At 37.0% G+C, this 13,812-nt stretch overlaps 1 protein-coding gene and 1 pseudogene across 3 annotated transcripts in view; both read right to left on the reverse strand.

Annotated features, from left to right (window-relative positions):
* Window positions 1-13,812, reverse strand: part of LOC111526145 (SH3 domain-binding glutamic acid-rich protein) — a 51,620-nt gene that overhangs the window by 15,903 nt on the left and 21,905 nt on the right. The gene's annotated exons all lie outside the window — the stretch shown is intronic.
* Window positions 9,484-10,496, reverse strand: LOC111527041 (annotated as a pseudogene).

The raw sequence follows: 13,812 nt of genomic DNA on the forward strand, positions 1-13,812 counted from the left end.
GTTTGAGAATTTTCTTAAGGACAACAGCTTGCATTTCAATGTCTTAACTATTCAAACTATATTTGTCTTCATCCTTAATCTTATCTTCACTAAGTAGGTAGGGCAGTCATTACCACCCACACTTCAGAGACAGGAAAATAAAGGCAGAAAATGTCACACTGTGGGTTAGGGGAAGGACTAGGTCTACATCTCCTCTCTGATGCTCTTTCAACTTACAAAATGGGTTCCAGCCTTTTAAAATATCAGGTTATTTTTATTACAGAGGCACTGCAAGTTTGTGGGTGCAAATTAAGCCACACACACACCCTCCAATCCCACCCTTCTGTGATAATCAGTATTAAAAATATGATAGGGTACCTCTGCATATTAAAAATGCATAGGCTATTTTAGGGGGAAATTGATTGTCATTTTTCTTTTATTTTTGTGATTTTGAAACAGAAATGGGAACACAGTTTGCATGACTTCATTTTTAGCTCAATGTACCATGGACATTTGTCTGGGTTAATTCATATGATCGATCCTATTGAATCGTTATTTTTAACATCTGCTTCATATTAAATATATAATAATTTATTCATACATTCCCCGGTCAGTGGGTGTTCTGAATGTTTGTATGTTTCTTTCACTACAAATAACACTATACTAAACTGAATAAAATGGTGAGGTTATTCTTACTAGTTTTCAAAAAGGTGGCAGCAATTCATATCCCCACAGTGATATATAAATGTCTCCTTCTCCTTTATCCTCATAACCAGCGAAGATGATTGTTATTTCTAATGTTTACCAATATGTTGAGGAGAAAATAGAATTTCATATTTTGTTTCATTTATACATTTATCATTATTGGAAATAAGGGCATATTTTTTATAAATTTTTAGCTATTTCTATTTCCTCTTCAAATAATTGTCTTTATATGTTTTGCCCATTTTATTTGATTTTTTTTCTTTTTGTAGACATTGCAGTGAATGCATTGCTCATTTTTACTTCAGTTGTTTGTCCTTTACTATCAATTTTTAGAGTATCTTTCTATATTAAAAATTTTAACCCTTTGTCATGTTACAAATGTTTTTCTCCAGTCTATAGTTTTTATAGATTTTATTGTATTTTTTTGAGTTTTTAGTCTTTTTATGGGCAAATTTATCTAACTTTTATTCTCTAAAATATCCTTCTATTACTTTATATTGTTATTAATATCTAGAGCTTTAATCCATCTAGAATTTAATTTAGTATATGATGTAAAGTCAATGTCTACATTTGTTTTCTGCCAGATAGATGGGAAATTTTGCCTATATTATATATAAACCATCATTTCCCATTAAATCCAGATTATATATTTGTCATTTATTATAATATATACATAAATTTATGTTTCTACACTATCCTACATATAAATACTGATACAATGAAAATAAAAATTAAAATATTTTATATAAACATATATAAATAAAAATATATTTCTCAGATATACATATAAATATATACTGCTTTTATCATTGTAGCTTATAGGGCATATTTTAATATTTGGAAAGTCAAGTTGTTACACAAAGTCTTTTTCAAAATTTTCTTGGCTCCTCTCAGACAATTATTATTCCAAATACATTTTAAGATAATGTTTCTTAGTTCCAAAAATTAAAAAATAGGATTTTGCTTGAAATAGCACTAAACATTTATTAATTCAGAAAATGTTCATTCCTTGTTGTTAAGTCATTCCATCCAGGAACATTGCAGGTTTATTTCTTCAGTATTTGTTAGTGTCCTTCACAATAAAATTAAATTATGTTCTCCATAGAGGCCCTGTATGTTTCTTGATAAATTTGTTCCTAAACATTTTACAGATTTTTGTCACTACCATGAATGGGATATTTTTCCTTCTTACATTTTAACTTACTACTTAAAATTATTAACATAAACAAAACCTACAAATTTTTGTATATTTTTCTTTCATCTAGAAACTTAATAAACCATCTTATCAATTCTAATGCATTTCACTAGAGTTTTAAAGATTTTTAGGCATGCGATTACATCATATGCAAATAAAGATAATTTTTAAATTTTATCTATGTCTTGTATACATACGACTTATTACATTATTACAATAACTACAGCTCCTAAAACAATGTTTAGTAATATGGTGATAACACGCATGCCTATCTTGCTTCTCATTTTAATAGAAATGCTTCAGTATTGCATGGTTCATTATGATATTTATAATTACCTCTGATAAATGTATTTTATATTTTAAGTTGTTTCTTTCTACTTATATTTTAAGTTTTTTCCTTCTACTTATATTTTAATCGATTCTTAACTAGAAATATCTGATAAATTACATCAAATATCTTCTTGGCACTTATAGGTGCAATCATATGGTTTTTCTCCATTAATCACTTCATGTAATGAATTATGGCAACTGAACAAATTCTGTTTGATGACAGTGAATTATCTTTAATTCACTTCTGAATACATTTTGCTAGTATTTTATTTAGACTTTTGAGAAGGGGCATGGTGGCTTACATCTGTAATCCCAACACTTTGGAGGCCTAGGTGGGAGGATCACTTGAGGCCAAGAGTTCAAGACCAACCTGGGCAACATAGCAAGATCCTTTCTCTACAAAAAAATTTATTAGCAAGGCATGGTGATGTATGCCCATAGTACCAGCTACCTGGGAGGCTAAGACAAGAGGATTGCTTGAGCCCAGGAGTCTGAGGTTGCAGTGAACCATGATTATGCCACTGCGCTCCCACCTGGGTGACAGAGCAAGATCCTTACTCAAAAAAAAAAAAAAAAAAAACCAGAGATTTTACCCCCTGATTCATAACTGAGATTGATCTTGGTACAACTGAAAGTATCCTAAGTAATAGGATAGCTGCTACTAGAAACATAGAGTTTGCTGTTTGGGTCCAACAAAGTAAATGCCTGCTGAAACAAACACAATAGACAATGTTTTTCAGAAAAATGTAACAAAATACAGAATATCCACAACACAAGACTCAGTATGTTCAAGATACCATCCAAAATACTTAACATACAAGGAACCAGGAAAATGTTACTCATTCTTAGGAGAAAAAACAACCAGTGAAGACCAACACAGAAAAGACATGGATGCTGGTATTTGCAGACAAGGATTTTAAAGCAGCTATTAAAACTATGCTCAAAGATGTAAAGGCAAACATGCTTGCAATGAATGGAACAACTGACATTCTCAATAGAAAAATAGAAATTATAAAAATCAAACAAGTATAACATTTCAGAATTGAAAAATACAATATATGAAATAAAGAATTTACTAGACTGGATGTAGAATGAAAATGACAAAGACAAAAATAAGTGAACTTAAAATAAGTCAGTAGAAATTATCCAATATGAAGATCAAAGAAAAACAAGACTGAAAAATATTTTAAGCCTTAGGGAAATGTGGAATAATAACAAAAGATTTAACATATATGTAATTAGAGTGCCAGAAGGAGAAATGAAAACAAATGGAGCAGAAATAATATTTGAAAATATAATGGTTGAAAATTTTCTATATTTGGTAAATGATACAGATTCAAGATTCTCAGAAAACCCCAATAATAATAAGCACACCAAAGAAATCATAGGTAGGCATATCATAATCAAATGGCTGAAGACCAAAGATAAAATGAAAATCTTAAAAGCACCCAGAGAAAAATGATACACTACCTACAGGAAACAAGATTTCAAATTATTTTCATGTCTCATCAGAAACTATGGAGATCAGAAGACAGAAGGGAAAAAAACAGATCCAAGGTGTTGAAAGGAAAAATAAAAACCTGTCAACTAAGAATTTTATATCCAGTGAAATATCATTCAAGAATGAAAGCAAAGTAAAGAAACTTCAGACAAAAGAAAACTAAAGAACTTATTGCCAGCAGACCTGCACTACGGAACAATGCTAAATGACAAAAGGAAGTTCTTTGGGCTGAAAGAAAATGGCACCAGATGGAAACTTCACTCTTCATAAGGTATCAGAAATGTAAAAGTCTGGGTAAGCACAAAAAATTACCTCCTACTAAAAAAAAAGAAAGAAGAAGGAGGAGACTGTTCAATGGGAACATTACATAGTAGAGTTGATGGTATATGGAAACGTGATACACATGATAGTATAGCATAAAGTATGGGAAACAGTCAATTGATGCATATGATGCCAATGTTTCTGCATATTACCTGAAAGTGTTATAACATTAAGTCTAAGTAGACTGTGAGATATTAAGAATATATATTAAACACCTAGAAAACCCTAAAGACTCCTCCAAAAAGCTCTTAGAACTAATAAAAGAATTCAGCAAAGTTCCCAGATATGAAATTAATGTACACAAATCAGTAGCTCTCTTATACACCAACAGTGACCAAATGAGAATCAAATGAAGATCTCAACTACTTTTACGATAGCTGCAAAAAAATAAAATACTTAGGAATATACCTAACCAAGGAGGTGAAAGAACTCTACAAGGAAAGTTACAAAACTGCTGAAAGAAATCATCGATGACACAAACAATTGGAAATACATCCCATGCTCATGAATGGGTAGAATCAATATTATGAAAATGACCATACTGCCAAATGCAATCTACAAATTCAATGCAATTCCCATCAAAATACCACCATCATTCTTCACAGAACTAGAAAAAACAACCCTAAAGTTCATATGGAACCATAAAAGAGCCCACATAGCCAAAGCAAGACTAAGCAAAAAGAACAAATCTGGAGGCATCATGTTACCTGATTTCAAACTATAGTATAAGGCCACAGTCACAAAAACAGCATGGTACTGGTATAAAAATAGGCACACAGACCAATGAAACAGAATAGAGAACCCAGAAATAAACCCAAATATTTACAGCCAATGATCTTTGACAAAGCAAACAAAAACATAAAGTGAGGAAAGACACCCCATTCAACAAACGGTGCTGGGATAACTGGCAGGCCACATGTAGGTGAATGAAACTGGATCCTCATCTCTTACCTTAAACAAATATCAACTCAAGATGAATCAAAGACCTGAAACTATAAAAATTCTAGAAGATAACATCAGAAAAACCCTTGTAGACATTGACTTAGGCAAGGATTTCATGACCAAGAACCCAAAAGCAAATGCAATAAAAACAAAGATAAATAGCTGGGACTTAATTAAAGAGCTTTTGCACAGCAAAAGGAACAGTCAGCATAGTAAACAGACAACCCACAGAATGGGAGAAAATATTAACAATCTACACATCTGACAAAGGACCAATATCCAGCATCTACAATGAACTCAAACAACTTACCAAGAAAAAAAAATCCCATCAAAAAGTGGGCTAAGGACATGAACAGACAATTCTCAAAAGAAGATGTACAAATGGCCAACAAGCATATGCAAAAATGCTCAACATCACTAATGATCAGGGAACACCTTCACCCCTATTTAGACCTGCAGGTGCTGCCCCATGACCCCAACCAAAGCCCACGCAAACCAAAACCACAATGTGATACCACGTTACTACTGCAAGAATGGCCATAATCAAAAAAATCCAAAAATAATAGATGTTGGTGTAGATGCAGTGAACGGGGAACACTTCTACACTGCTGGTGGGAATGTAAACTAGTACAGCCACTTTGGAAAACAGTATGGCTATTTCTTAAAGAACTAAAAGTAGAACTACCATTTGATCCAGAAATGTCACTACTGGGTATCTACCCAGAGGAAAAGAACTCATTATACAAAAAAGATATTTGCGCATACATTTATAGCAGCACAATGCGCAATTGCCAAAATATGGAAGCAACCCAAATGCCCACCAATCTATGAGTGGATAAAGAAACTTTTATATATATATATATATGAATATATATATGAATATATATATATGATACACACACACACACACAATGGAAACTACTCAGCCATAAAAAGGAATGAATTAATGGCATTCGCAACAACCTGGATGGAACTGAAGACTATTATTCTAAGTGAAGTAACTCAGAAATGGAAAATCAAACATTGTATGTTCTCACTCCTAAGTGGGAGCTAAACTATGAGGATACAAAGGCATAAGAATGACATAATGGACTTTGGGGACTCAGAGGCAAAGGGTGGGAAGGGGGTGAGGAATAAAAGACTACAAATAGGGTACAGTGTACACTGCTTGGGTGATGGGTGCACCAAAATCTTACCAATTAGTGGTGACTAAAGAACTTACTCGTGTGACCAAATACCACCTGTCCCCCAAAAACCTATGGAAATAAAAAATTTTAAAAATATTTACATATTATAGTGACTAGAGCAACCATTACCAAATAATGCCAAGAGGCACAGTTAAAAATACAATAGATAAGTTAAAAAGGAAGTCTAAAATATATTCATATAGCCCAAAAGAAAGCAAAAAAGTATAAAACAGAGGAATGAAAATGGGAGACCAGCTCCAGTCTGTGCCTCCAAGATGACAAATAAAAGAAGGAACAAAGGTCATACCAAAAAGCGCCACGGCCACATGTAGCCTATTTGCTGCATGAACTATACCTGATGTGTGCCCAAGAACAAGGCCATTAAGAAATTGTCATTTGAAACATAGTGGAGGCCACAGCAGTCAGGGACACTTCTAGGCAAGCTTCTTCAACGCCTGTGTGCTTCCCAAGCTGGATTTGAAACTACATTACTGTGTGAGTTGTGCAGTTTATAATATTAAAGCAAAGTAGTGAGGAATCAATCTCATGAAGCTTGCAAGGACCGAACACCTCCACCACTATTTAGACCTGCGGGTGCTGCCCCATGACCCTGACCAAAGTCCATGTAAGGAGCTGAGGCCTTAAAGACTGAAGAAAAACTATTCTCTGGAGAAAAATAAAGTGGAAATTGTATTTTTAAATAATAAAAATTGAAACGGGGCTGGGCGTGGTGGCTCATGCCTGTAATCCCAACATTTTGGGAGGACGAGGTAGGTGGATCACTTGAGGTCAGGAGTTCGAGACCAGTCTGGCCAACATGGTGAAACCCCGTCTCTACTAAAAATACAAAAACAGCCTCATGTGGTGGCACCTGCCTGTAGTCCCAACTATTTGGGAGGCTGAGACAGGAGAATCGCTTGAACTCAGGAGACGGAGGTTGCAGTGAGCCAAGATCACCCCATCTCTAAAAATAAAAATAAATAATAAAATAAATAAATATGGAGACCAATAGAAAAAACAATAAAATAGTAAATATAAACAAAATCATGTGAATGATTGTTAATGAACTAAATACTCCAATTTATAACAGAGATTATCAAGATGAATTAAAATGCTCAAGACCAGCTGGGTGCAGTGGCTCATGCCTATAATTCCAGCACTCTCGGAGGCCAAAGAGGGAGGATCACTACAGCCCAGGAGTTTGAGACCAGCCTGGGCAACTAGTGGGACCCTCTCTCTATAAAAAACTTAAAAATCAGCTGAGGATGGCGGTGCATGCCTGTAGTCCCAGGTACTCAGGTGGCTGAGGCAGGGGGATCACTTGAACCTGGGAGGGAAGTCGAGCTGCAGTGAGCTATGATCATGCCACCGCACTCCACACAGTGTGAGACTGTCTCAAAAAAAAAAAAAAAAAAAAACACAAAACCCAATCAGATCCTGTTTCCAAAAGACATTACAAAAACAAAGACATAGGAAGTTGAAAGGAAATCGATGGAAAAAATATCCCAGGCAAACCATAAGCAAAAGAAATCTAGAGTAGTTTTATTATCATATAATACAGATATAAAGACAAAGGGTATTATCAGAAATTGTAAAAGACAGCTGATAATTACAAAAGAGTCAATCCATCAGGAAGCTAAAACAATCATAAATACGAACGTGCCTATAACATAGAGTTTTAAAATACAAGAAGAATAAATTGACAGGATTAAAGGGAGGAATAGAAAATGCACAATCATAGTCAGAGATATTCTCAACTGTGGAACAGCTGTGCAAAAATCCAAACTGATAGTTTCTTTTCTTCTAGGAAATTTTAGCCTTTTCAAATTTATTAGAACAACTGATATAGTTAGTTCAATTGCTTCTGCTATATTAATTCATGACAGCCTGTCTTCTCTCTTATCCTTTTTTCCTTTCCTTACTCTTGCTGGCTAAAGTTTCTCTTCATTGTTTTCCTCAGCTCTGCCCCCCACCCTCGTTAACATAAATGTTCTGAAATGCTTCTCTATTTCACTACTGTTTAGTTTCCTATTTATGATAGTCATCATTAAACATAATTCTCTATTAACATTCACAATTACACAATACATGGGTTCCCATCAAGATGGTTCACCTGCAATTGAGACGCGCCCTTTGGAACACTTAGACTTATTTCCCTTCTTTTTGCCATATCCCTCATCCATGAACACTATCCTTGTAATGGATATTTTCACATATCCCCTTTCTCACATAGCCCTATCCACAGTGATGAACTCACTAGTGATACCAGAACTCCTAGATTTTTCCAAGATAGTTTACAATTCTTGATTTCACTATTATTCAATGTTTTCCTTTACAGAAGTGGCTCTCAACATTGATAAAACATTAAGTTCAGCTGGGAGTTCCCTGCCTGAAGCTTCTGTCTTAATTGATCTCGAATGTATCCCTGGCATACTATTTTTAATGGCAAAAACTGCAATTACTTTTGCACCAACCTAATAGCTTTAACAGCTCCCCAGAGACTTCTAGTGTGCAGCCAGGTGGAGGCTGACTGCCAATATCTAAACCTCTCTCTGTCCCTCTGGAGTAAGAACAGCTCCCTCAGACCTCCTGTGCCTCCCCACCCAACTCAATGCTCACTGCCCTGCCCTGTTGACCACTCTGTGTGTTGACCACTGCCAGGTTTAAGAGCAGGACGGAAGTGGGCTCTGTCTTTCAAGCTTCAAGCCCATGCCCAGGCCCTTCCTGTAACTGGAACACACCACTGGGGCTGTGCAGGGCCCATAGAGCGACTCCCATCTCTGACAGGCATTTGGACCTTGATTTCCTTCTTCAAACCAAACGTTTTTGCTTTCTAACCTTTCAGGGATTCTCCCATAGTTTCTGATCCTCAGGCAGCACCCTTTCTGGTTTTCCTGCAGTCATAAGATAAGGGGGTGGGGGAGCTGCAGCAGCATCTCCAACTGGAAGACCCTGTGGCATCTCCTGAATGATTAGCTCTCTTCTATCTGGTCTTTTTTTGTTTCTGGAACTCCTTTCATGCACATATCAGGTCTCCAGCATCTGACTTGCAGACTTCTACCTTTCACTCACAATTTCTATTTCTTTGTGTTTTATTTTATGTTTGATGCCTTCTTCCCTCTGGTCTTCTTGAATGGAGGCCTGAACAGTGTTCACTCTCTCTGTTGCTCAACTTGTAGTTTTTGTTTGTTTGCTTGAGGGTTTTGGGTTGGGGGGAACAGAGAACAAGTTTATTGGTGAATGCTCATGGCAAGCATCATCCAAGAGAGACAAGATGGGGAGGGTGCTGTGACCAGACAGCCTTCGGGGCTAGATACGCAGTGTCACACAGGGCAAAGGACAGGGCTCGGGGGATGCTGGGAATGTGCCCAGCTACTCAGCATCACACAGACGAGCTCTTCAGAGTTGACAACCATTGCTGTCCTCATGCCCAGCCGCCAGCATCTCTACTTCTTCCTCTGTCATCTTCCCACCCAGTGTGACAAGGACTTGCCGGATTTCAGCGCCCATGATGGTGCCACTCCTTTCCTTGTCAAACACCCAAAGGCCTTCCACATAATCTTAAGACTAGGCACCCTAGTCCTTGTTCCTGACCACAGTCTGCAGCATGGGCAGGAAGTGCTCAAAGTCTAGCACCTTCACATTCATCTCATCACTCCTGAGGTTCCCCCAGGAACTGGAACACCTCAGCATGGGTGAGGCTCTGGCCCAAGGCCCTTGTCATGTCCCCACACTGGCTGTAAGGACCTTGCCATCACCCGTTCAGTCAAACAGCTGGGAGGCATCCTTGAACTCTGCGGTCTGGTTCTCTATGAAGTTACATATCAGACTACTCAGCTCTGCTCAGCTACAGGCCAGAATGTGTCACCTTCCATGAAGAATGACTGCTCAGAGGCCTGTCGTAAAGGATTATATGCTAGAAACTTTGGGGTACAGGTTCTGATGGTATTGCTTAAAGAACTGAGGCCATACCAGTGGGCTTAGTCAAAATTTCCAGAACTTTAGTTGAGAAGCAGATGGGTTCATGAGACGACTAGCCCAAGATCCAGTGAAACGAGGATTAATTACATAGGACTAAATGAACTGGTGAGGTATGATACCCTTTCCTGCAGTAAGGATCCATCTTGTAGTTTCAAATTAGAAAATTCCAGAACATCTTTTCAATGAATTTTGTGCTCCAAATTCGTATCTTTTATGCTTCTCAACAAATGTTCCCCCAAATCTCCTTCCGCTTCTTCCTTTTGTGCTCCTTCAAGTGAAGTCATCTGTCATCTGTCCAGTTTGGCCTTCCTCCAGGTCACTGGGAAATGCCACACTTACTTAAATATTTTGCCATTACTCAAAATTGCTTTCAATAGGAACTCACTAGTGATTCCGGAAAATGAGTTTCAAAACTTTTCATCACAAGTCACTTTTGGCCAAAAGTTACATGATCCAGATATATTATCCCTGCCTCATTCATTAGACTGAAACGTGTTCTGCAGGAAAATCCATCTTCCAACAGAAGATGTTACCATGACTCCAATAGAGGGATTTGAAACCTCTTTTGAGCCATGTTGGTCTGGCTGTTGGAATGTTAGAACTTCCTAATGTGGTTCTCATGAGAAGGACAGCCCTCGCTGGGATGTATAAGCTTTGGCACTGAGGAGTTACATGCCAACAGCAATCTGTAAAGGTAACACTTTAACATTGCTATGACAGCCAGGCATGATGGCTCACACCTGTAATCCCAGCACTTTGGGAGGTTGGGGTGGGAGGATCGCTTGAGCCTAGGAGTTCAAGTTCAGTGTGGGCAACGTGGTGAAACTCTGTCTTTACAAAAAATACAAAAATTAGCCAGGCATGGTGGTGCATATCTGCGGTCCCAGTTACCAGTGAAGCTGTGGTGGGAGGATCACTTGGGTCCAAGAGGTCGAGGCTGCAGTGAGCTGTGATCAGGCCACTGCACTCCAGCCTGGGAGACAGAGCAAGACCCTGCCTCAAAAAACAGAAACAAAAAAATATTGTTATGGCTGTGTATATCTCTGTCAATTAAGGGGAAATCTAATTGCCTATATAGCTGGATATCTTTCATTGGTATAATAATATTTCCCTGAATAAATTAATGTACTAAAAGGCATTGATTGCTGGACGTGGTGGTTCACATCTGTAATCCTAGCACTTTGGGAAGCCAAGGCAGGCAGATTCTCTGAGGTCAGGAGTTCAAGACCAGCCTGGCCAACATGCTGAAACCCTGTCTCTACTGAAAAAATACAAAAATTGGCTAGGCGTGGTGGTGCACGCCTGTAATCCCAGCTACTTTGGAGGCTGAGGCAGGAAAGTGCTTGAACCTGGGAGGCGGAAGTTGCAGTGAGCCAAGATTGTGCCACTGCACTCCAGCCTGGACAAGAGAGCAAGACTCCATCTCAAAAATAAAAAATAAAAATAAAAAGACATTGATTATACTGTTGTTTTGCCTGGTATCAGACAACAGGGGCTTAAGTTATCAACCATAACTTCAGTTGTTTTAAATGTTAACTTGATCCTTCTTTAATCTGAATCAAGCATGTTTTAAAACAGTGTTTTTCAATTGGGAATTCCTGTCACCTACTCATAAAGTTTTATTAATAAATAAATGTTAGGACCTACTCCAGACCTACTACATCTCGTTTCTTGATATTCTTATCATATGCTTGGTATATTCAGAGTATATTATGTCTCTGAATAATTACATCAAGATTTTTGCTATGCCCATTTATTGTTGCAAATTAGATATAATGTTTTTTGTATTCTTTGAAATAGGCCTAATGATTATGTTTGTAAGTAATTTGGGGGGTTGAATTTATAGTTTTGTTTTGCATGTCACAGAAAACAACAAATTTTCTCATCAACTATAGTATTCTTGTTATGACCTTCTAGTCTTTCACTTTTGAAAACGAATAAATGACACCCATTTTAAGTTTTTTGTCATCTACAGATATTTTTGTTAGCATGTTTTGCTTTGATACTTCCCTGAAGTTATTTGTAATGAGCTACAAGCAAAAATGCTTCATCTTTCATGAAGAATGACTGCTCAGAGCCCCGCAGTAAAGGGTTATATGTGAAATACATTTGGGTTCACGTTTCTGACAGCATTGTGTAAAGAACTTTGAGACCATATCCAAGGACTTAGTCAAATCTTCCAGAACTTTTGTTGAGAAGCAGAAGGGTTCATTAGATGACTAACCCAAGATCCACAAGATCCAGTGAAATAGGAATTGATTACATAGGATTAAATGAATTGGTGAGGGATGATAGTAGTTTTTGTCTGGAATACTGTTGATATTATTTTAATGTCTTATTTTCCTTATATATAAGGAAGCCCTTTTTGCTTTCTCTTAAGTTTTTCATACATGATAATAATGTTGTAGATTCTGCTTTTGTAAACTGAAATGAATCACTTGTAAATGACCTCTTATTCTCCCTGCCTGACCCCTCCGGAGTTCAAAAATTCTTATTGAATCAGAATACACACATAGTTTTTGGCAATATAGTTATTTGCATAACTTCAATAAGAATCTGTCTTCCTTCTTGCCAGGGCACAATTGAAAACATTGGTTGTGTAACCTAGGTCCTGCCTGCCATGTCCTATTAAGAATGATGTTCATTTAATCAGATATGACCACATGCTTTTAAAGAACTAAGGTTGACTTTATGGAACCAATGCTTACTTACAAAGCCCTCTTGGGAAAACTGGCCTAGTCCTCGGCCTCGAACAGCCTGCCTAAGACAAGAAAAATATTCTAAAAGCAATGATGTTGCATATGATGACATGTTTTATGAGCATGCATTTTCTACATAACTGTTAAGAGTACCTATTTTTAGCTTGAGTGAGATTAACTTTCCTTGCTGACACCTTTCCACAATCTTGTTTACTACAACACGACACTGTGGTAAGTAATGTTTCCGTAAATCAGATGTCTGTCTTTTCAAATGACACTGGAAGTACTCTGTCCCTATGCACAGTATAAACAGCTATAAACGCAAGCAATACAGACAGCACCAAAGGCTCTAGCACAAACTGTGCTGCTAATTAGTGGGGTGTCTTTCTACAAGTCACTTAAGCTCCTTGGGCTTCATGTTGCTCCTCTCTGAAGAGAAGCATCTGGACTGGACAGCCTCTTAGGTATCTCTAGGCCAGGTTTCATAATCCCAAGGCCATCCCTTTCTTCCACACAATGAGAGTTTTATATAATATGACAGTACCTGAGCACAAATCAGAGCAGGATCTAAAAACTGAGGTTAGATATTAAAATAAAAATGAGATAAGATAAAACACAGCAGAGGCTGAAATAGATTTATATGTATTAGTATAAATATATCTCAAAATATGTTTTTTTTTAAAAAAAAAAAAGCAAGTTACAACAAACAAATCTGTCCCATTTACATTCAATTCAAGGAATAGTGCTGAATATCTCTGGAGTGTTTCATCGACTTTGGTACCCCAGTTAATTATTGCCTCAAATTTCAGAGGTGAACACCTACTATGAGTTACGGGCTCTGATGATGTAAATATGAAAGACATGGTCCCAGATTCTGCATCTTATCTCTAATAATCTTCTATGTTGCTGTCTGAGTCAGAGGCTTTGTGAAATGTAAATCACTCTGCATTGACCTTTTCCCATCATTCTCAT

This window comes from Piliocolobus tephrosceles, chromosome 19 (assembly GCF_002776525.5).
Source record: "Piliocolobus tephrosceles isolate RC106 chromosome 19, ASM277652v3, whole genome shotgun sequence".
Classification (NCBI taxonomy): Eukaryota; Metazoa; Chordata; class Mammalia; order Primates; family Cercopithecidae; genus Piliocolobus; species Piliocolobus tephrosceles.